The sequence below is a fragment of the Pan paniscus genome, chromosome 21 (genome assembly GCF_029289425.2).
Source record: "Pan paniscus chromosome 21, NHGRI_mPanPan1-v2.0_pri, whole genome shotgun sequence".
Classification (NCBI taxonomy): Eukaryota; Metazoa; Chordata; class Mammalia; order Primates; family Hominidae; genus Pan; species Pan paniscus.
The window spans coordinates 1,009,137-1,033,365 of record NC_073270.2 but is presented as its reverse complement, the minus strand read 5'-3'; the positions used below and the strand labels follow the sequence as shown (position 1 = coordinate 1,033,365).

Sequence of the window (24,229 nt, the reverse complement as noted above, 5' to 3'; positions counted from 1 at the left end):
TAGAGCAGTGCCAGTCCACAGTATGCGTTCAATGAAGTTAGCTATTACTGTCATGGCGATGGGGCTTTATGGATAAGAGAGTGAAGCATAGGCAGTGGATTCTCATGAGTAGTCTCCTGTGCTTCCACATTAAGGGCTAAATGTTGGGCAGTGGCTGTGCTCAGGCCCCGTCTTCCACATGTGGATGCTAGTGAGGCAGGGGTGCTTTCTTGCTGTGTATATTCACATTTCAGAGTCCCTCAGAGCTTCCAGAGGACTCTGCTGTGTGAACCTCACATATCTCTATTTTATAGTTTTTCAGATTACTTTGTAAATAATTATTGTTAATTTTCTTTAGCTTTTTAAAAATATGTATTAATATATTGAGCCTTTCAGTTATGACCTAGGAATAGACCTACTTTTTTTGGGGTGGGGAAGGGGTCCGTCTGTTGCCTAGGCTGGAGGGCAGTGGCACAATCACAGCTCACTACAATGAACTTCCAGGCTCAAGTGATCCTCCCATCTCAGCCTCCCAAGTAGCTGGGAAAACAGACATGCACCACCCTACCTGGCTAATTTTTTATTTTTATTTTTTGTAGAGACAAGGTCTCATTTTGCTGCCTAGGCTGGTCTCAAACTCCAGGACTCAAGCAATCCTCCTGCCTCAGCCTCTCAAAGTGCTGGGATTATAGGCGTGAGCCACCATGCCCAGCCCCTATTGCCTTTTGATCCGTACTTTTTGATTAATACCCTCTAAAACACATGAAAATTCATTGTTCCCTCTGTTAGGTGCTTCCATAGAACACATATAGGACCCTAGAAGTCCCATCTCTTTAGAAAAATTATCTTTCTGGGAAAATACAGAGTTTCTTTTATAACACATCTGTGTCTCTGTATGCTGGCCAAAAGCCTCAAACCCCCGAACAGACCTGAAATGTTTATCCCTACCACTACTTCTGATAATAGGGGTTTGACTTTGTATTGCCCACACATCCCATTAAAACATATAATGTGATTTGTGCGCATATTGTGAGCATTTGTTCATTTTATAACCTGTTTAGTAGTTCAGCCAAAAGCAACAAAAGTGAAATAAGAGAAACATCCTGAGCAAAAAGAATTGCTCTTTGATATACCTGTGCACTGGCATGAGAGGACAGAGGAGAGATTTGTGAAAGTGGACTCCTTTGTTACTAATATAACACCGGCTACTTTCTTTAACAATTAACATCTCAACCCCAATTTATCATTATTGTGGCTGTTTTTTTGCTTTCATAATGACTTCAGAAAAATTCATAACATCATCTGGAGTCCCTTTATCTGCAAAGCCATTAGTCAATTTCACTGGTACTCTAGGGAGAGACTTGGGAAGTGAAAGGTGGACATTTCCCCCCAGATGTGGTTTCTTTACATGACTCTTATCAAATCAGGTGGGTGTTAGGAGCCTGAGAAATGTGAGCGTGAAGAAATGTGAAATGTGAGATTTGGATAAGGTCGTTTGGATTTAAAGAGGAAATTTCCATCAAGGGCCAACTCCTAGAGGAGATCACAGAGCAGAGGCTGGGGTGTGGCTGCAGGTAGGCATGCCATTGAGCCAAGGTGGGCTGACTCGAGGAAGAGCTCAAGCAGATGCTTTAGAACAAAGCATAAATGTCTTCTTTTGAGAAGTGTCTGTTCATATCATTTGCCCACTTTTTGATGGGGTTGTTTGATTTTTTCTTGTAAATTTGTTTAAGTTCTTTGTAGAATCTGGATATTAGCCCTTTGTCAGATGGGTAGAAGCCAAATCATGAGTGAACTCCCATTCACAATTGCTTCAAAGAGAATAAAATACCTAGGAATCCAACTTACAAGGGATGTGAAGGACCTCTTCAAGGAGAAGTACAAACCACTGCTCAACAAAATAAAAGAGGACACAGACAAATGGAAGAACATTCCATGCTTATGAATAGGAAGAATCAATATTGTGAAAATGACCATACTGCCCAAGGTAATTTATAGATTCAGTGCCATCCCCATCAAGCTACCAATGACTTTCTTCACAGAATTGGGAAAAACTACTTTAAAGTTCATATGGAACCAAAAAAGAGCCCGCATTGCCAAGACAGTCCTAAGCAAAAAGAACAAAGCTGGAGGCATCATGCTACCTGACTTTAAACTATGCTACAAGGCTTCAGTAACCAAAACAGCATGGTACTGGTAGCAAAACAGAGATAGACACTAATGGAATGGAACAGAGGCCTCAGAAATAACACCACACATCTACAACCATCTGATCTTTGACAAACCTGACAAACACAAGAAATGAAGAAAGCATTCCCTGTTTAATAAGTGGGGCTGGGAAAACTGGCTAGCTATATTTAGAAAGCTGAAACTGCATCCCTTCCTTACACCTTATACAAAAATTAATTTTTTTTTTTTTTTTTTTTTTGAGACAGGGTCTTGCTCTGTCGCCCAGGCTGGAGTGCAGTGGCGCGATCTCAGCTCACTGCAATCTCTGCCTCCTGGGTTCAAGTGATTCTCCTGCCTCAGTCTCCCGAGTAGCTGGGATTACAGGCACCCGCCACCACGCCTGGCTAATTTTTGTATTTTTAGTAGAGATGGGGTTTCACCTTGTTGGCCAGGTTGGTCTCAAACTCCTGACCTCAGGTGATCCACCCACCTTGGCCTCCCAAAGTCCTAGGATTACAGGCGCGAGCCACCACGCCAGGCCTAAACCCTTATTTAAGTAAAACTTATTTTCAGAAAAAAATGAATCTGAGGATGTGTTACATGTCCCCCTTTTACTTAGTGACAGTCCCAGGCACACTTGAGCTTGTCATTTACAATATTCATCAATTTAAGAGTTGATCAGAGAAGGTCATACAAGAATCCAATCTCAGTGGAATTAAAGGAAAAATTTTTGCTAAGCAGAAAATAAATGAGAACTGTACATTTAAAATAAATAAATGAACAGAAAGCCTTTCAAATCATACTAAACTAACTTATATCTGTGGCTACTACATTGTTGTTCTTTAATGCTTAAATAGGTAAAAGCACTGATGTTTTAGTTGAAACTACCAGCAGTAGGAATGCTTGCTCAGTAAGAGCAAGACCCCACTAACACAGTCATATTTATAAAGTCAAGGTTTAGGTGTCTGCCAGGGTCTGTTTTCCCTAAATCTATTACAAACAAATGAAAGCAAATCAGTAAATACTGTTTTAATGTACCTATACCGAGTCATAAAATTATTTTCCTCCCAAGTCAGGAAGAAACATAAAGTTGGTTAACTGAAAAAGAGAAAGTTTAATCATTCTGATTTTCATTCTGATGCTCTTCTTTAGACTATCTATTGCTGCTTTCTTTTGTAGCAGAACAGCTGATTTTTGGCCTAGGTTTTCATGATCTGATAAACCTTCACCATAGACAGTTTCTTGGAAAGAAACTTTGCAAGTGTCAGTTATCTGTAAATGTTCAGGAAGCTGTGTGGGTCTCAGACCCAGCTGGAGCAGAGCCAGCACGGGATTCTGAAAGCATTTGCAGGCTCTGAGATGGTTTTAACCTGTTCCTTGGCAGTGCAGCCCTTGTGTACACTCTTGGAAAGATACTAATGTTTACTTTCATGATGTAGAATGGATGAGCAGTGAAGGTTTCTAGGAAGGTTGAACACACTCATGCCCACTTTGGGACACAAGGAGGCAGATGCTGTCATGGGAACTCTTCAAATAAGGTCGTATGGTTTGGCTGTATCCTCACCCAGATCTCATCTTGAATTGTAGTTCCCATAATCTCGTGTGTTGTGGGAGGGACTCGATGGGAGGTAATTGAATCATGGGGGCAGTTAACCTGATTCTGTTCTTGTAATAGTGAGTTTTCATGAGATCTTTACACTTGATTAATGTTAACTGTAGTTGTCCTACTGATCTATCGAACACCAAGTCTTATTTCTTCTAAGTGTATTTGTACCCATTAATCTACTGCTCTTCATTCCCCATCCCCGCTACCCTTCCCAGCCTCCGGTAACCACTAGTCTACTCTCTATCTTCATGAGATTCACTTTTGTAGCTCCCACATATGAGTGAGAACATGCAACATTGTCTTTCTGTGCTTTGCTTGTTTCACTGAACATAATGACCCCCAGTTTCATCCATCTTGCTCCAAATGACAGGATTTAATTCTTTTTATGGCTGGATAATATTCTATTGTGTATTTTTACCACACTTTCTTTTTAAATATTTATTATTATTTTGTAGAGACAGAGTCCTGCTATGTTGTCCAGGCTAGTCTCAAACTCCTGGACTCAAGCGATCCACCTGCCTTGGCCTCCACATTTTCTTTATTCATCCATTGATGGACACTTAGGTTGATTCCATATTTTGTCTATTATGAATAGTGCTGCAATAAACATGCAAGTACAAATCTCTCTTCAATATATTGGTTTTCTTTCTTTTAGATAAATACTCAGTAGTGGAATTGCTGGATCATATAGTATTCTACTTTTACATTTTTGAGGAACCTCTGAACTGTTTTCTATAGTGGCTGTACTAATTTACATTCCCCCCAACAATGTGTGAGGATTTTTCTTTCTCTGCATCCTCACCAGCATGTTATTCCCTGTCTTTTTTGATAAAAGCTATTCTAATTGGGGTGAGATTATATCTCATTGTGGTTTTGATTTGCATTTTCTGGATAATTACTGATGTTGAGCATTTCTTATACCCTTTGTTCATTTGTTCTCTGTTGAGAAATACCTGTTCAGGCCTTTTGCCCTTTTTAAAATCAGATTAATGACTTTTTGCTATTGAGTTGTTTGAGCTCCTTATATATTCTGGTTATTTATCTTGTCAGATGGGTAGTTTGCAAATACTTTCTCTTATTCTATGGGTTGTTTCTTCACCTTGTTTGACTGTTTCCTTTGCTGTGCAGAAGCTTTTCAGCTTGATGTAATCCCATTTGTCCATTTTTGTTTTTGTTGCCTATGCTTTTGAGAACTTCAACAAAAAATTTTTGCCCAGACCAATGTCCTGGAGCATTTCCCCAATGTTTTCTTTTAGTAGTTTTATAATTTCAGGTGTTAGATTTAAGTCTAAATCCATTTGTATTTGATATTTGTACATGGTGAGAGATAGAGGTCTAGTTTCATTCTTCTACATATAGTTGTCCAGTTTTCCCAGTGCCATTTATTGAAGAGACTGTCCTTTCCCTGTTGCATATTGTTGGCACCTCTGCCAAAAATTAGTTGGCTGCAAATGGCATGGATTTATATCTGGGTTCACTATTCTGTTCAGTCGGTGTCTGTGTCTGTTTTTTATGCCAGTACCGTGCTGATCTGGCTACTATAGCCTTGTAGTATATTTTTAAGTCAAGTAGTGTGAGGCCTCCAGCTTTGCTCTTTTTGCTCAAGATTGCTTTGGTTATTTGTGGTTCCATATAAAATTTAGGATTGTCTGCTCTATTTCTATGGGGAATATTGTTGGTATTTTGATAGGGATTACATTGAATCAGTAAACTGCTTTGGGTAGGATTGTCATTTTAACAATATTCTTTCAATCCATGAGCATGGAATAATATCTTTTCCATTTTTTGATTCATCTTCTATTTATTTAATCAGTTTTTTATAGTGATCCTTGTAAAGATCTTTCACAGCTTTGGTTAAATTGATTCTCAGGGGCCAGGCACAGTGGCTGACACCTGCAATCCCAACACTTCGAGAGGCCAAAGCGGGAGAATTGCTTGAGTCCAGGAGTTTGAGGCCAGCCTGGGCAGCATAGTGTGACCTCATCTCTAAAACAAAATCAAAATATTAGCCAGACGTGGTGGCATGTGCCTGTGGTTGCAGCTACTTGGGAGGCTGAAGTCAGAGGATCGCTTGAGACCAAGAAATCAAGACTGCAGTGCTCACTGCACTGGTGACAGACTGCAAACCTGGGTGACAGAGCAAAACCCTGTCTCAAAAAAAAACCAAAATATTCCTGGGTATTTTACATTCTGTGTAGATACGATAAATTAGATTGCTTTCTTTCTTTTTCAGATTGTTCACTATTGGTATATATAAATGCTACTGAATTTTGTATGTTGGCTTTGTATCCTGCAACTTTACTGAATTCACTTATTACTTCTAATAGTTTTTTGGTTTTTAAAAATAGAAGATCCTGTCATCTACATTCAAAGCGAATTTGACTTCTTTCTTTCCAGTATGAACACCTTTATTTATTTTTCTTGACTAACTGGCCAGGACTTCCACTTTATGTTGAATGAAAGTAGTGAAATTGCACACCCTTGTCTTGTTCCAGATCTTAGTGGAAAGCCTTTTAGGTTTTCCCTGTTTGGTATGATGTCGGCTGTGGATTTGTCATATATGGCCTTTATTATTTTGAGGTATGTTTCCTCTGTACCCGGTTTGTTGAGGGTTTTTATCAAAAGGGATATTGAATTTTATTGAATACTTTTCAGCACTTACTGAAATGATCATATGGTTTTTGTTCTTGGTTCTGTTAATGTGTATCACATTTATTGATTTGCATATGCTGAACCATCTTTTCATCCCTGGGATGAATCCCACTTGATAATGTTGAATGATCTTTTTAATATCTTGCTGAATTCAGTTTGTTAATATTTTTTGTTGAGGATTTTTCTATCTGTGTTCCTCAGTGAAATTAGCCTATTGTTGTCTTTTTTTTTTTTTTTTGTGGCCTTATCTCGTTTTGGTATCAGGGTAATGCCCGCCTTGCAGGATGAGTTTGAGCATTCCTTCCTCTTCAATTTTTTTTTTTTGAAGAGTTTGAGTAGAATTATTATAGTTTTTCTTGAAATGTTTAATAGAATTCATCAGATCCTGGACTTTTCTTTGATAGGAGACTTTTAATTATAGCTTTGATCTTATTACTTGCTATTGGTTTGTCGAGGTTTTCTCTTTCTTCGTGGTTCAATTTTGGTTGTATATTTCCAGGAATGTATCTTCTAGATTTTTCAATTTGTTGGCAATTGTCTCTAATGATTCTTTGTACTCCCATGGTCTCTGTTGTTTTGTATCTTTTTTGTTTCTGATTTTATTTATTTGGGTCCTCTCTTTTTAGTTAGTCCTGCTAAAGTTTTGTCAGTTTTTTTTTTAACTAAACTTGTTTTGTTGATCTTCAGTAATGTTTTAATCTCAATTTCATTTATTTTTGCTCTGATCTTTATTATTTCCTTTCTCCTAGTAAATTTGGGTTTGGCTTGGTCTTGCTTTTCTAGTTCCTTGAGATGCTCCATTATTAGGTTGTCTTTTGGAAGTCTTTCAACTTTTTTGATGTAGATGTTTATTGCTATAAACCTCCCTCTTAGTACTGTGTTTACTGTATCCCATAGATTTTGATATGTTGTGTTTCCATTTTTATTTGTTTTGAGAAATTTTTAAATGTTCTTATTTCTTCATCAACTCATTGTTTATTCAGGAGCATGTTGTTTAATTTCCATGTTTTTGTTTAATTTCCAAAGGTGTTTTTTTTTTTTTTTTTTGAGATGGAGTCTCCCTCTGTCATCCAGGCTGGAGTGCAGTGGTGCAATCTGCAACCTCCACCTCCTGGGTTCAAGTGATTCTCCTGCCTCAGCCTCCCAAGTAGCTGGGATTACAGGTGTACACCACCACATCCAGCTAATTTTTGCATTTTTAATGAGACAGGGTTTTGCCATGTTGGTCAGGCTGGTCCCGAACTCCTGACATCAGATGATCCACCCACCTCAGCCTCCCAAAGTACTGGGATTACAGGCATGAGCCACCACACCCAGCCCAAAATTCCTCTTGTTATTGATATCTAGTTTTATTCCATTGTGGTCAGAAAGGATACTTGATATGATTTCTACTTTTAAAAATTTGTTGAGACTTGTTTTGTGGCCTAAAATATGGTTTATTTTGGGGAATGTTCCATGTACTGATGAAACGTGTATTCTGAATAGTTGAGTGAAGTGTTTTATAAATATCAGTTGGACCTATTTGATCCGATGTGTAGTTTGATACAATGGTTTCTTTGTTAATTTTCTGTCTAGATGATCTGTTCATTGGTGAAAGTGGGGTATTTGATGTCCTCCACTATTATTGTATTACAATCTCTCTCTCTCTCTTTGTATCTATTAATGTTTGCTTTATATACTTGGGAGCTGAATTTCAGTCCATCAAATGTATTAATCAGTTCTAAGATTTCTGTTTGATTTTTTGAATAATGTCTCTTTGTTAAATTTCTCTAATAAATTTCTGAATGGAGAATTACCGTTTTGTTTCTTGTATTCTGGTTGTTTTGTAACTCTTCTCCTCCTTTCTTCCTGTCATCCTTTATGGTTCAGTGTCTTTCTCTGGAACTATGTTTTAATTTGTTGGGGTTTTTTTTAGTGTGTTTATTATAGGTTTTTACATTGTGGTTACCATGAGGCTTATAGAAAACATCTTATAGATATAACAAGTTATTTTAAAGAGATGACAGCTTATCTTAGATAAGCAGTCCCCAGTCTGTTTTGGCACCAGGGACCAGTTTCATGGAAGACAATTTTTCCATAGATCGGGCAGTGGGGATGGTTTTAGGATGAAACTGTTCTACCTTAGATCATCAGGCATTAGATCCTCATAAGGAACGCTCAACCTAGATCCTTCGCACTTGCAGTTCACAATAGGGTTTGCACTCTTATGAGAATCTATGATGCTAATGATCTGACAGGAGGTGGAGCAGGCAGTGCTGTGTGACCTGGTTCCTAACATGCCACGGACCAGTACTGGTCCATGGCTCAGGAGTTGGAGATCCCTGTCTTAGATCACAAAAAAAAAGAATAAATAAAAAACTTTAAAACAACCCTCCATCTTTAATTCCATCCCCTGACATTTTGACTTTTGTTGGTCTGAATTTACGTATTTTGATATTGCCTATCTCTTAACAGGTTGCTGTAGCTGTTAGGATTTTTGATAGATTTGTCTTCTAGGTGTCATACTAGAATTATGGGTAACTTATGGGTGGACTGCACATGACAATTACAGTATTTGAATATTCTGGAGGTTTCTATACTTGAGGTTACCCGTAGGTTTTATACCTTCAAATGTTTTCTTTTTGCACATTAATGTTTTTTCATTTCAGATTGAAGAACCATCTTTAACATTTCTTGTAAGACAGATCTAGTAGTGGTAAATTCTCTTAGCTTTTTTTGTCAGAAAAAGACTATCTCTCCTTCATACTTGAAGGATATTTCTGCTGTTTGCTGGATAAAGTATTTGAGGATAGCAGGGTTTTTTGGGGTTTTTTCTTTCAGCACTTTGAAAATATCATTCCACTTCCTCCTGACTTATGGTTTCCATTGAGAAGTGTGTTGCCAACTGAAGTGGAGTTTCTTTGTATGTTATATCCTCCTTTTTTCTTGCTGCTTTTAGTATCCTCTTTTTGTCCTTGACCTTTGAGAGTTTTATTATTATATGCCTTGGATGTAGTTTTATTTGGGTCAAATCTGTTTAGTGTTTTCTGACCTTCCTCTGCCTGGATATTTTTCTCATATTTTGGAAAGTTTTCTGTTATTATTTATTGAGTAAGCTTTTTTCTACCCCTCACTCTTGCTCAACTTTCTCTTGAACACCAATAATTCTTAGATTTGGTCTTTTAAGGTAATTTTCTGTATCTTGTAGGCAATCTTTGTATAATATATTTCCATTCATTTTACTTTTTCTCCTCTATGTAATTTCAAAGAGCCTGTCTTTGGGCTGACTGATTCTTTCCTCTGCTTGATGCATTCTGCTGTTGAGAGCCTCCAATAAATTTTTCAGTTAGCAAATATATTTTTCAATTTCAAGATTCGTTTGATTTTTTATCACTTCGATCTCTGTTAAATTCCTCTGATAAGTTTCTGAATTGCTTTTCTTTGTTGTCTTGGAGATCCCTGAGTTTCTGTAAAACTGCTATTTTGAATTCTTGGTCAGAGAGCTCATGAATCACCATCTCATTAGGGTCAGTCACTGGTTCCTTGCTTTATACATTTGGGGAGGTCATGGTTCCATGTTCTTATGGATATATGTCTGTGTCTTTGCATTAAAGGATTTATTATTTATTCCAATCTTCTCTGTCTAGTCTGTTTTGGTTTTTACTGGTATGTTTGCTTAGAGATTATTTGTAATTTAGCTGTTGAATTTCTTACACATTTTTCCTGCTAGGTCACTGCCTCTTTTTCAGCACTAAATGGTACTTAAAACCCAGGTTTGCCTCTGTTCTTCTAGCAAAGGATCAGAGGATTGCCTGGCTGGAATGGGGGAGGTTCCAAAAGAGCTATCCCTGTGGTATGGAAAGGCTGGCTAGGAGTTCATGCCCAAGAGACCTGTGGAATCTACCTCCTACAGCGTAGTGCTGCCGAACAGCCACTCTGATTTGGCATCTCCTTTGGTTGAGTTACAGAGCGGAGCTTCCAGGGCTGGAGATGGTAATCCTGCCTCCTTCCTTTGTGTCCGGCTGTCCACAGGGTGGTATCTCCCTTCAGGCACTCCTGATGCTTCTCATGGGTTGAGGCATGGATAGGTCTCCTGCCAAAGAAGCCAAGATGGTAGGCAAGTTGTGTGTCCAACTTAATCTCACTTTTTCCAGTGTAGAATCTGAGTTGGGGGAAGTTTTACATGTGCTTGATACCAAGCAGACTGGGGGAAGGGTGTCACAGATATGAAAATCTGATTCTCTTACTGTCTGCTGGAGTTTTGTTTTGTTTTTTTGTTTTGTTTTGTTTTTACTTCTCAGTGGCCCCAGGAACTGACCGATTCTCTTTCATGAGTTCTGGGAGATTGCTGGTGATAATCTCGTTGATGTATATTTATTTTGGTTATTCTGTGGGGAGAAGTGAAGCCAGCTTTCATCTACATTTTTAAAGTATAATTCTTATTTTGAGTGGCAAGAATCTGATTCCAGTATCCTGCCTTAGTTTTTATGCATTTTTGAAACTCCTACCATTGCATTTAGAACCTTCTACCTGGTGGAGTTTTTTTTTTGTTTTTCAGTTCTGGAAGTATTTGATTTTTTGAAACAGTTGACATTCATATAAAGAACAAGGTTGATAATCAAGCCTGCTCTACTAATTCTGTGCAGTCTAGAAAAGAGTGTACTGGGACCGGGCGCGGTGGCTCACACCTGTAATCCCAGCACTTTGGGAGGCCGAGGCATGCAGATCACAAGGTCAGGAGATCAAGACCATCCTGGCTAACACGGTGAAACCGCGTCTCTACTGAAAATACAAAAAATTAGCTGGATGTGGTGGTCTGTGCCTGTAGTCCCAGCTAATCGGGAGGCTGAGGCAGGAGAATGGCGTGAACCCGGGAGGCGGAGCTTGCAGTGAGCCGAGATGGCGCCACTGTGCTCCAGCCTGGGTGACAGAGCAAAACTCCGTCTCAAAAAAAAAAAAAAAAAAAGAAGAAGAAAAGAGTGTACTGGTTAAGTACTGAGAAGCATTTCCTGTGTGTCATGTAAGTACTTCAGGCTCTTAAATGTGTTACTCCAAGGAATAAGGTTGCAAATACAGTTGCTCTAAAAACATATTATACCAGCCTGGACAACATGGTGAAACCCCATCTCTACTAAAAATGCAAAAATTAGCTGGGCATGGTGGTACACACCTGTAATCCCAGCTGCTTGGGAGGCTGAGGCAGGAGAATCACCTGAACCTGGGAGGCAGAGGTTGCAGTGAGCTGAGATTGCGCCACTGCACTCCAGCCTGGGCGACAGAGCGAGACTCCGTCTCAAAAAAGAAAAAAAATTACATAAAATTCCGAGATGCAGCTTTCTTATCTAAAAAGGATTTGCGCAAAGCCTCCTTGCAGTAAGCATATAGGTAACTAAGGTGACCACCTTACGTATATGCATCACTCATTTATGCCCTAAGTTCTCATTTGTTGAAACAATAGTGCCCTTACTCTAAATCACATAATCACAAGAGCCCTAGGGCTGAATTGCTCAGCTTTAAATGTCAGCGCTGTCATACTAGCTGTGTGATGTGAGCAAGTTCTAAAACTCCCTGTGCTTGTTTCTTATGTATACAATGGAGAGAAGGGGTAGTACTTTGTAGGGTTGTTGTGAAGTTTAAACAAGGTAATAACTGTTAAGTGTTTTTAAAAGTCCCTTGAATGTAACAATTGCATCAGTGGTAAGGTATGCATTTTTCTCATATGGCCTCTGAAATGAGGATGTGTCTTATAATGAATGTAATTTCTTAATAAGCATTTTATCATTTAGTGACATCTTTTCTTATTAGTAGTACTTAATGTTACACTTTGGGTGACATTTTATATTTCAATAACTAATAGTAAGAGGTCTGTTAACATTAGCTGCCATCAACATTACCATCAATATTATCATCAGCATTATCTTGTTTCTAACTGAGATAGTGGCATTTGATAGTTTAGCAGTGCTAGAGTATATATCAAATCTCAATTTTATCTAACTACTTGTTTGCATTGGTGTATTTTTATCAAAGTTCTAGTGTGCTGTTTTTCATATTTGTATCATTTTAGCTAATGTAAAGTATTTATGGGGTCAGCTCATGCAATGTTTCCGTCATTCATTGTACCTTACTTGGCGATCTACTAAAACATGCATCAGCATCCTTCAGTCTCCCGAAATAAATAGAGACAAAGACAAATTCTTTATTTTCTCTGTTGATGTATTTTCCTAAATCCTTTCGCAGGAGTGGTTTCTTTCTTAGCTAGGAGAACTAAGCCACCATTGTACCACTTAAGATTTACTGGTTTGCGCTGTCCTCTGAGGGAGAAAAGAAGCAATTTATTGATCTGTAACACAGGAATGGACTGTGGCCAAACATTTTCTGGTTTATACAATGCACCGACATAAGAATCTGCATAGCATTAAGAAGAATGAGCACTCACAATTTGAGGCCGCCTGTCAGCATGAATAATAACTGAGAAAAATCAATACACAATATACAACTGTTCTCTTTGCACAGACACTGCCAGGATTCACACCCAGTGACAGTGTCTTCTTTTTTTTTTTTTTTTTGAGACAGGGTCTCTCACTCTGCTGTGCAGGCTGGAATGCAGTGGCGTGATCTCGACTCACCGCAATCTCTGCCTCCCTGTTCAAGTGATTCTTGTGCCTCAGCCTCCCAAGTAGCTGGGATCACAGGCGTGTACCACCCTACCCAGCTAATTTTTGTAGTTGTAGTAGAGATGGGATTTTGCCATGTTGGCCAGCCTGGTCTTGAACTCCTGGCCTCAAGTGATCCACCCACCTCGGCCTCCCAAAGTGCTGGGATTATAGGCATGAGCCACCGTGCCCGGCCAACAGTGTCTTGTTATTTTACCAGTGATATGCTTATAGTTCCTAATTTTAGGCTTCCTCCTTATTTTGGTTTTATTGTTCAGTTTGGGGAAGGGTGGGAGGCACCAATTTGGATCTGAGAAAAAGATCTGCCAGATGAAAGAGTTTCAATAACAGGAGAGGACCTTGGGCCAAAGTTTATTAAGCTTGACTAGGAAGATTCTGGGCACATCTCCATCCAAATACCTTGACACATACTTCATTCACCCCTAGCACATGCAGCTTGTCCCTTCTTGTCTTCTGTTTGCCTTCAAGGTTTTACATGGTGGTATTTACAAGCCGTTATGGAGCAAGAGTGCAAACACACAAGGCTAGCAAGGGGCCAGTAAACAGGGTTTGGCTTAGGGTTTTGTGGTTGTTAGCTTTTAAAAGCATACTTGGTTGAATAATTCCAGAAACTGGGCTTCTTTCCTTTGCCCCTTCATTTGCCCCTCCCTCTCTGGTCTTCCCAGTCTCCACTTTTTTTTTTTTAAAATAAAACTGCGTTTGTCAGAAATGTATAGACATTCACTCCTATTCTTAAAAGACAGTGTTTATCCCTAATGCCTGCCTTTTGATTCAGCCAGCAATGACTGTGCACACAGAGGTTATTGCTCTCCAAGTTCAATGTTGTGGACCTGAACCAGTGCCTCTGTTTCCAAGAGAAAGTCGGGTGATTACCCCTTCATCAGGGAGATTGGAGCCATCCTATCCTTCTGGTGTGTCACCAGCCAGAAACTAAGGATCAGCAGGGAGTGGATGGTTTAGAATCTCCTCTCTCCAGGTGAACACAGTGCTAGTCAGTGTAGCTGGAAAAGCCACGCAGCGGGCAGGCTTGTCAGAAGCAATCTGTTTAAAAAAAAAAAAAAAAAAAAAAAGAGAGAGAGAAAAAAGGGTCCTTTTGAGTTTACACTGAGTTGCTTTCACAGTAGTTAGCTTTGAACTGTGGTGCAAACCCATTTAAACAATGAGGGAAATTTCACTAAGTGGCAAGAAATTCTCACCCTGTGTGATCAAAGCAATCAGCCATTTCCTTTTCCTTCCTTTTTATTTACTTATATTTCTGACCGCTTATAATCTTCGTGATTGTAGCCTGATAGTTTCCTTTTTTGAATAGCATTTAAAAAAATACCTCTTCTTTTCCCTGAGGGTTTTAAAGCAAATAAGACAGAAGGGGTCTAAATTTTTAGTTTTATTTTTTGAGACAGTCTCGTTCTGTCGCCCAGGCTGGGGTGCAGTGGTGCAATCTCAGCTCACCGCAATCTCTGTCTCCCAGGTTCAAGTGGTTCTGGTGCCTCAGCCTCCTGAGTAGCTGGGATTACAGGCGTGCACCACCAGCCCTGGCTAATTTTTGTATTTTTTAGTAGAGACGAGGTTTTGCCATGTTGGCCAGGCTGGTCTCAAACTCCTGACCTCAGGTGATCTGCCCGCCTCAGCCTCCCACAGTGTGGGATTACAGGTGTGAGCCACCGCGCCTGGCCTAAATATTTATTTTTAATAATTATTATTACAAAAGTAAGAAAAGAGCTAAAATCCATGATTTCATCACCCAGAGGCAACCACCACAGTGAACATTTTGGTACATTTACTTCTCATCGTTTAAATTAAATGTGTACATATACACATACATATTTTTAATAAAATTAGGTTTAGGATAGTATAGTTTTGTTTTTCTTTTAACCAACATACTTTGAATATTTTACCTTATTAAAAACTTATATGATTTCAATGGCTGCATTAGAATTAGTGTATACGGATATTATTTTAGCATTCTGTTGTTAAGAGGTCATGTGGGTTTCTGAATTGACACTTTAATTTTCAACTTAGAGTTTATTTCTCCCAACTTCTTCTGATTTCATGGGTCTAGAGTCAGAGTTTGGGCACAATGGAAATGGAATTTCTATATGTACTGTTGTTTACTGTTTGCTAGTATTTTTTGGAAGGTATTTGCAAAAACCAAAGGGGAAACAGTGTTCTTTTTTGTATTTTTTCTTTTTTTTCTTTTTTTGTTTTAAATTTTGTGATTGAAATATAAGTCTTATTATGGTAATCTCAGGTAACTTTTAAATAGAAATATCAATGTAAAATGAATATATTGCCCAACGTGGACCCCGGTGTTTCAGAACTATGTGCCATGCTCTATCATTTTGTTACTGGAAAGGGGTCTTAATCCAGACCCCAAGATCTTGGATCTCTCACAAGAAGGAATTAGAGGTGAATCCATAGAGTAAAGTAAAAGCAAGTTTATTAAGAAAATAAAGGAATAAAGAATGGCTATTCCATAGGCAGAGCAGGAGCGTGGGCTGCTCATCTGATTATACACACAGTTACTTCTTGATGCTAAACAAGAGGTGTGTTTAGCATCTTGTGTTTTGCAGGAAAGGGGTGGGCAGTTCCTGGAAGTGAGGGGTCCTCCCCTTTTCAGACCATATAGGATAACTTCCTGACATTGCCATGGCATTTGTAAACTGTCCTGCTGCTGGTGGGAATGTTTTTTAGCATGCTAATGCATTATAATTAGCATATAATGAGCAGTGAGAATGACCAGAGATCACTTTCATCTCCATCTTTGTTTTGGTGGGTGTTGGACGGCTTCTTTACCACAACCTGTTTTATCAGCAAGGTCTTTGTGACCTGTATCTTGTGCTGACCTGTCTCATCCTGTGACTAAAAATGCCTAACCTCCTAGGAATTTAGACTTAAAATAAAGGTCTCAGCCTTATTTTATCTAGCCCCTATTCAAGATGGAGTTGCTCTGGTCCGAATGCCTCTAATAATTTGAAGTTTATCCAGCGGCACAGTGGGAGATAATGAATTTTTGTTTAAGAGGAGGAGGACTGACTGGATCAGATTTGTGCTTTAGAAAGGTGGTTGCATGTAAGAAAGAGGCGTTGGTAGAAAGACTTCGGATATCTCAAAAGAATTTCCATGAAGTTAATCTTTTTAAAAATGTAAACATTTGGTGCAATAATTGCTTTGAAATTGCAGTTGAATAAATGAACTTTTTGAACCAGAATTTGGAAAGGAAGATATGCTTAAAAACCAAAAATATTTTGTAGAGTGCTACACATTAGGAAGTCATTTGTATTTGGTGACCACTTTCCTAAAATAGTCTCATTTCTAGAGAACCAATTTTGTTTCCCATAGATTATTATGTGTAGAGACCCCCTTTCAGTATGTAGCCACTGGTACATCCGTGGGTGTTATCTCCATACTGCCAGGTCCAATGCAGTCACCTCCTGGATCTATAGTCTTTCTCCCCCCATTCTGATTTCCTTTCTCTGTTAGCAGTCATCTTTGTAAACGGAAGTCTAAGATTTAGTGTTGTACATTTTTTAAATGATCCATTTTGATGGGGCTCTCTTTATTGTTTCAGGTTGAATGCCTTTGAGAACTTGATGCATAAAATTTGCATGACTCCTCACTCCTTTCTGAATCTCTCATTGGACTCAAGCCAGCATGGCTCACACCACAAAGGTTAACGGCAGTGCCTCAGGTAACCCTGTGCTCTGGAGTTTGTGTGTTAAATGTATGTCTTTTCTCAAACTAATTTTTTATTCTCTTTAATAATGAACGGATAATAGCAAGTTGCCTGGATAACTAGGATTTCAAAGCAATTTTCTGTCCATTGAAGTTTGGGTTTCTTTTGTTTTACTCTCAGAAAATTTGCTTTTATCTTAGAGTCTTGCACTGAAATCAGTTGAGTAAATTATTACCTAAGTCAATTCTGTTGAAGTGTTGAAAGACAAATGTAAATCCTGAATGCTGATGCAAATGTAATGTATACTCGTCTTGCACTTCTTTCTGAGGGATTGAATGAGGAGAGAGGAAATTAGTTTGGATGCTTAAAACCAATTCCTAGTAGCCACTCCCAAGCAGCTTTTGTTTGATGTTGCTAAACAAAGAGAAAGGAGGGAAGAGAAGTATATATTCTGTAAAATGATTCTCTTAGGAATACGCAACAAGCCATATTATGAATCATAAAGACCTGTATGTGAATTCTTATTTTGGTTATATTAGAGACTTACACAGTTTCACTTTCTGTTCCAATATTGCTTCTGTGAGATTCGGGAGAAATCTGTACACGAAATGCAGAGAAGATCCTCCTAAGAGACACATCACCATGGGGACAACCTGCCCAAAATGGCATGCCAAGTGTTCATTTCTTTTTTGAGTTATGTGCCAAATAGCTGAATGAGTGAGAATAGTAATTGTCTATGCAGAAATTTTTTCTGAGCATCTGAGTCCAGAGTCCTACGTCTGCTGGCTCTGAACACCTTCAAATGACAACATTATATACTGGAGCAAGTGTAGAATTGGAGCCAGGAAACCTGAATTTGAGTCCTAGTTCCAGCACTAACCGTGAAATATTGGGCAGGGCTATTTCTCCACATGTAAACCATCGGTAAGTATATCCACCTGCCGGTTTAGGACCAGTGAGCGCACCAGAAACATACTTACAGGAGCTATGTAAGCCGTAAAGCACTTCTGAAGACAACAGCAGGAAGTGACCTCTAAAGTGGGCATTCCCAGCCCATGAATGTGACTTTTTATTCTAGCGGTCTCAGCTGCAAGTATCTCCTCTGGGTAGAACACTATAACCCAAACCCAGATAAACTCAGTTATTTGTTCTGGGATGACTGATCTTTCCCTGTCCATTCCATTTTTGACCTTTTTACTGCCCAGCTTCTTGAGACTTTTATAGATTCTGCTGTGGGACTGCTATCAATAGTAAAGACATGAATGAGAATATCTAACATTCATTGAACACTTAAATGCACCATGGTGCCTAAAATGCTTTGCCTGCATTTTCATACTTAATCCTCACAATAATCTAATGAGATTAAGCTATTATTTTACTGTCATCATCATCCCTATGTAATGTCACAGAGAAGTCCGGGGACTTACTGTAAATGAAGTAAGAAAAATCAGAATTATGGGCAGTGGCTCACACCTGTAATCCCAGCATTTTGGGAGGCCGAGGGGGATGGATCACCCAAGGTCGGTAGTTCAAGACCAGCCTGGCCAACATGACGAAACCCCATCTCTACAAAAATACAAAAATTAGCCAGGCATGGTGGCGCATGCCTGTAATCCCAGCTACTTAGGAGGCTAAGACAGGAATGGCTGGAACCTGGGAGGCAGAGGTTGCAGTGGGCCCAGATTGCACTACTGCCCTCCAGCCTGAGTGACAGAGTGAGACTCCATATCAAAAAATAAAATAAATCAGAATTATGATGACTTTCTCCAGTAAAATATTTGGTGAGAGAGGAGATTGAAACATTATGAAATTTCAAGTGTAGTGGGTGGGTTTTAATTCCCTCTGATGATGTGGTTTCCTCCCTTGCCCTGCATTTGCTTCCATTCACATGCTCAGGGGAAGGGGTGTTTAAGATTGTTGGTGCCTCAAGACCTCAACCTTCTTCTGGTGCCTTGGGCAAAATCCTTTCTTCATGGGTTTAGATACCTACCCCACTAATTCCTTTCCAACTTGGTTTGTTCTGTGCTTACCTTTTTTCTTTGTTCCTGAGATCTAATAAGCAAGCTGTAACTTTTCCTTCCCACCTGGTATCCTGCCTAACAGGTCTGGGCATTGAGGTTGAAAGCAAAAGGAAGCTCTCTGATTTGTGACTTTCAGGGTGTCAGAGTATGAATTGTTACTGCAGACAGTTATCTGGACTGTGCAGGGGAAGATTTTTTACTTATTCTAGTCACCATGACCCATGTACATCTATAAGCAAATCTAATTAGAGACTCAACCATAAACAGTAATATATATGCAAACATACATATATGTGTATGTGTCTGTATATGTATATACACACATAGTAATATATACATACATATATGTATATACAAACACAAATGTGTGTACACCATATATATGACACTCATAGAAAAAAAAATTTTTTTTTGAGATGGAGTCTTGCTCTGTCACCCAGGCTGGAGTGCAGTGGCGCTATATCGGCTCACTGCAACCTCTGCCTCCTGGGTTCAAGTGATTCTTGTGCCTCAGCCTCCCACGTAGCTGGGATTACAGGCCCATGCCATCACGCCCGGCCAATTTTTGTATTTTTAGTAGAGATGAGGTTTCACCATGTTAACCAGGCTGGGGTTGGACTCATGACTTCAGGTGATCTGCCTACCTCGGCACTTTGGGATTACAGGCATGAGCCACCGCACCCAGCTGAAAATTTAAAAGTATAGATGCGTGTTGTATTGTCTGAAAACCAAAACAAAAGCAAGAATTGCTGGTGATAATACCACCTAGGAATAAATGTCTTCCTATTTTTTATATAGTCGTCAAATGTTATATATTTCACATGGTTGAGAATATGTTAATAAAAATCATTCCTTTACCTTTTCCCACTTTGTATTACAAAAGAAACACCTCTCCAATGTTTAAAAAAATACTCCATGTAAGAGATGTGGGTTATAAATACACTTCTATGCGTGTAAATAACATTTAGAGAACCTAGATGAAGATGAGATAAAGAGGGCTGCATGGCAGCTAGTGAGGGCCAATTACTGGTCTCCTATGAGAAAAGGATAAGCTATTTGGGTTTAGTAGGAGTTTCAGATGTGGAGTAAATTATATGTTTCTTCAATTTCCAAAAATTGCTGCTTGGGCTTCGTAGAGCATGAGGGGAAATTTCATGTGACGATGGAGTCAGGGCAGTGGCAGAAGAAGCACTTTCCATAGTCTTAGTAATAAAACAAGCAAAAGAGGAGCCTCTGGGAAAGGCCATACCATGCCCTTGGCACAAAATACATCCGACGACTGATCATCTCAAGTTGACATTCCCATGTAACATTTACATGGGATAAGGGGTGATTCACAACCTTTTATACTCTGACTTCCCCTTGGAGTCCCTCACGGAGGCTGGATAAAAGAAACTGCTTTTAAAACGAGCTATTCATTAATGCTGTAATTTGTAAAATGTATTGTGCCACACTTCAGACATACAAAATGTGTGAAAGTTATATAACAAGCACCTTTGTACACACTACTTAGCTTAAGAAATAAACCTTATTAATATAGGCCAGATATACATGAGCACCTGCTATGTGCTGTTTTAAGTACTGGGGATACAGCAGTGAACCAAAGAGGCAAAAATTTCTGCCCTCAAGGATTGTACATTCTAGGGAAAGTTAAAGTCTCCTGTGTACACGGTTGCCAGAAAAAAAAATACTAAAAAAGTGTTCATTGTTTATCTAAAATTCATTTTAATGGTGCTCTACTTTTGTGTGCAGCCCTACCTGTGTACCCCTTCCAGATTGCACCCCCTGCCCTTCCTTACCACCAGCCCATCAAAATCAATCATTCCTCGTAGTGTTATCTCTTTTTCACCAGATCCTCCATCCTACTTCTCTTGATTGGTACAGTATTGTTTTCATTAATTCAAAACATTTTAGGCCAGATGGGGTGGCTCAGACCTGTAATCCCAACACTTTGGAAGGCCGAGGAGGGAGGATTGCTTGAGGCCAGGAGTTCAAGACCGGTGTGGGCAACATAGCCAGACTCCATCGCTACAAAAAAAATTTTTTTTGAATTAGCCAGGCATAGTGGCATGCACCTGTAGTCCCAGCTGCTCAGGAGGCTGAGGTGGGAGGATTGCTTGAGCCCAGTAGTTTGAGGCTGCAGTGAGTTATGATGGTACCACTGCACTCCAGCCTGGGTGACAGAGCCAGACCCTATCTCTAAAGCAAAAAACAAAAAACATTTTATTATGGTACTGCTAACAGTACTGCAGTGTCTTTTGTTAAGGAGGTAAGAGCATCATAAATTGCTCTTGACTGTTCTCTCATAGCCAGCTAGGAAGTAAATGGTGATTGTTGGTTAGGAAAATAGCTGTGTTTCTTTGGGGTGTAGGGATGAGGCAGTCTGCTTTTTCCCCAAGTTTCTGAATCATGTTGTAAACTGAATGCATTGATTGATACCTCTCTAAACACTAATGTTGTGAAACTTTAATTAGAGCTTAGATATGCTTTAGAAGCCAAATAACAAGTGGCTTATTTGTGAAAGAAAGATAATAATAGCTATCCTACCTTCTTCACAAGGTGGTTGTGCGGGGAAGAAAATAATAGCTGTAAAAACACTTTTTAAAACATAAAGTGCTGGTCAGATATCAGGGGATAGCACCATTCCCCTTGTTCTCTTGTCCTTGTCATGAGCCGCTGATCAGGAAACATCCCAGGTACCCTCATGTCAGGCCCTGCTGGACGCCATGATATTGGGGCCAGAATTGTATTAACATCCTCATTAAACCCAGTTAAATGACATAAATGGATGAGCACTGGGAGGTGACTTTTTATGCCTGCTCTTATCATCTTTATTTTTGCTAATAGTTGCCTTCCCCAATTGATTATAGCTTTTCCCTCATGCTATTTCTTTTTTTGTAGCCTGGATATATATTTTTTCAGACAGATACATATTTATTTATTAAAGATGCTTATTGAATTGCATTAAAATGTTATTTAGGCTGGGCACAGTGGCTTATACCTGTAATTCCAGCACTTTGGGAGGCCGATGCAGGTGGATCACCTGAGGTCAGGAGCTCGAGACCAGCCTGGCCAACATGGTGAAAACCCGTCTCTACTAAAAATAGAAAAACTAGCTGGGTGTGGTGGTGGGCGCCTGTAATTCCAGCTACTCGGGAGGCTGAGGCAGGAGAATTGCTTGAACCCAGGAGACGAAGGTTGCAGTGAGCCGACACAGTGCTACTGCACTCCAGCCTCCATGACAAAGTGAGACTCCGTCTCAAAAAAAAGAAAAGAAAAGTTATTTAAATTAATGATAACATAAAATTTGATAGGAAACCAGAAGAGAAGAATTACTCAAAATTCCACACTAGGTCTTATTTTTAGTATTGATTTTTCATCCTTTTCAGGCTAACAAACTTAAACACAGTTTCAATAAGCTTTTATAATTTGGATATCAGCTCTTGACTTTAACATTCTTTGCATTTTTCCAAGTCTTCATGGAAAATAGTTTTCAAATTATTATTTCCGATGACTGTATAATATTCCTTATGTTGTTTCTAGCAGTTGAATTATTCTTTTTTGTTTGGATGTTTGGACTGCTTCCACATTTTCCCTATGGTAGATGATGTTGCAGAGAACATCTTGCCTGGTCATTTTTCTCCTCCTTTTTTATTATTTCCCAACAATTTCAAAGAAGCAGGATGACTGGGTTAAAGGGCACAATGTTTTCATGGCTTTAGTAACTGTTGTGGGGCTTGAATCTTGTTATCTTGGTCAGTTATTTGGCTCCAGCTTTTGTCTCTATGCTGATCTTAAATGAGTACAAAGGCCACTGATAAGACCGGGTCAGCCAGACAGAGCCAGACTCATGGCAGGGTAGGCAGAATGCTGCAGTGCGGGGCACCCCACTCTCGCTTGTGTAAATATTTTTCTGGGCAGGAGCGTTTCTCAAACAGAACTCTGAGCCCACTGCGGTGAACCTGATAGCAGGAATTACGTGCTATTTGTCAAGTATAAGACTAGTTTGCAGTGACTGGTCTGGCTAGAACCCACCTGGTGTTTTCTGAGATCATCTGTAAGGAAACACACAGCACAGCAGAGGCAGTGTGCCCGTGGTGGTGAGTCTTAGACCTGTCATCTGTGTTAGCATTACCCCGAAGGCAGAGAGTTTGCTGATTAGAAACTATGGCTGCTTTAATTCATGGGTACCCTCCGTGACTTTTCAGGGTCTCCTGGTTGAATGAATTTGCAGAAGGATTAAAATGTGTGTTCTTATTTGTGCTTTGTATTCTCCCATAAGTAGTGTGTTGGAGACTATTAGAATAGCTGAGAGGGTAAAACATAAACACATAGGTAGGAGCCTGCCATAAGCACGTAGGTAAGAACTAAAAGGGCGTGTTTTCATTTCAGTTGTCCAGCCTTCCTTCCATACTCTCAAATGACAAAACACAAGTTGCTGAGCTCACGCAGCTAATGACTAAGCCAGAAGTTGGACATGGAGAACATTTTTCCTTTGTTCAAGGTTATTTATTATGTTGACATTTAAAATCAGAAGTGTGATACCTGTGAAGTTCTGATTAAACAGATCAAGTGAAAAGGATGTATTTCAGAAAACTGCATAAAACCCTAAAGTACAGTGTTGAAAAATAAAACGTCCTCCCTGATAGGGATTATGTTGGTAAGTTACTTTCTTTCTTAGTATGGATTATTTCAAATTAATAAACATATTCTTATTCCTTTATTTATTGCGTCATACAGCTTCATCCTAGTATTAGTGTGTTTAATAATTGCATTTAATTAGATTATGCATTTCAACTTTCAATGAAACTGTAGTTGTTAGTCTTTTGAAGGCTAATTTCACGCTGAAATTTATAGATGAAATAATTTTCTTATAGTGGTGGTGTTTGAGAAGATAATGTAACTACTTAGATTTCAGTTTCATAACCCTTAAAATGTTGGGACCACCTACAAATGGGGGACACCCTGGGTTTTGAAGTCTTGCCTGTGTGGTTAATCAGAACCTCAGAATTCACCCAGCCCCCGGAGAGGTTTTGAAAAGCCCCTCGCTCATCAGAGCTTGCTTGTTTCATAAACTCTTAAGGCTTTGTTTTAACCTGTAGCCAGCTTCACCTTATAAGCTTTCTTGCTCCAAGCCTTGAGCCAGTCATAATGGCTTAAGCATCAGATTTCAGACAGGCGATTAGCTCTCCAGCTAAGCCAAGAAAGGATGATTTATCTTCCAGTGAGTACCAGCCTATTTGAGTGTAGGAAGGAGAAAAATCTGTGCTCCTGCTCCTGGGTACTGGGCAAAGAAACCCTTTGGTTGGGGATTTTTGCCTAGTACCAACTTTATAGGTGCCAACAAGAAAGAAAGAAAACAACACATACAAAATAAACACCCAATAGGGAGATTCGCTGTGTTAAGAACTCGAGCTGTTGCTATTATTCTAAGAGACTGGGTAGCCAAAGGATTAAAACAGCCCTTCCTACAAGG

The 24,229-nt window shown here is 39.3% G+C and overlaps 1 pseudogene; it reads left to right on the top strand.

The window, feature by feature from the left end:
* Positions 1-22,032, top strand: part of LOC129394900 (phosphoglucomutase-like protein 5) — a 71,520-nt pseudogene extending 49,488 nt beyond the window's left edge.
* The last annotated feature ends 2,197 nt before the right edge of the window (positions 22,033-24,229 follow it).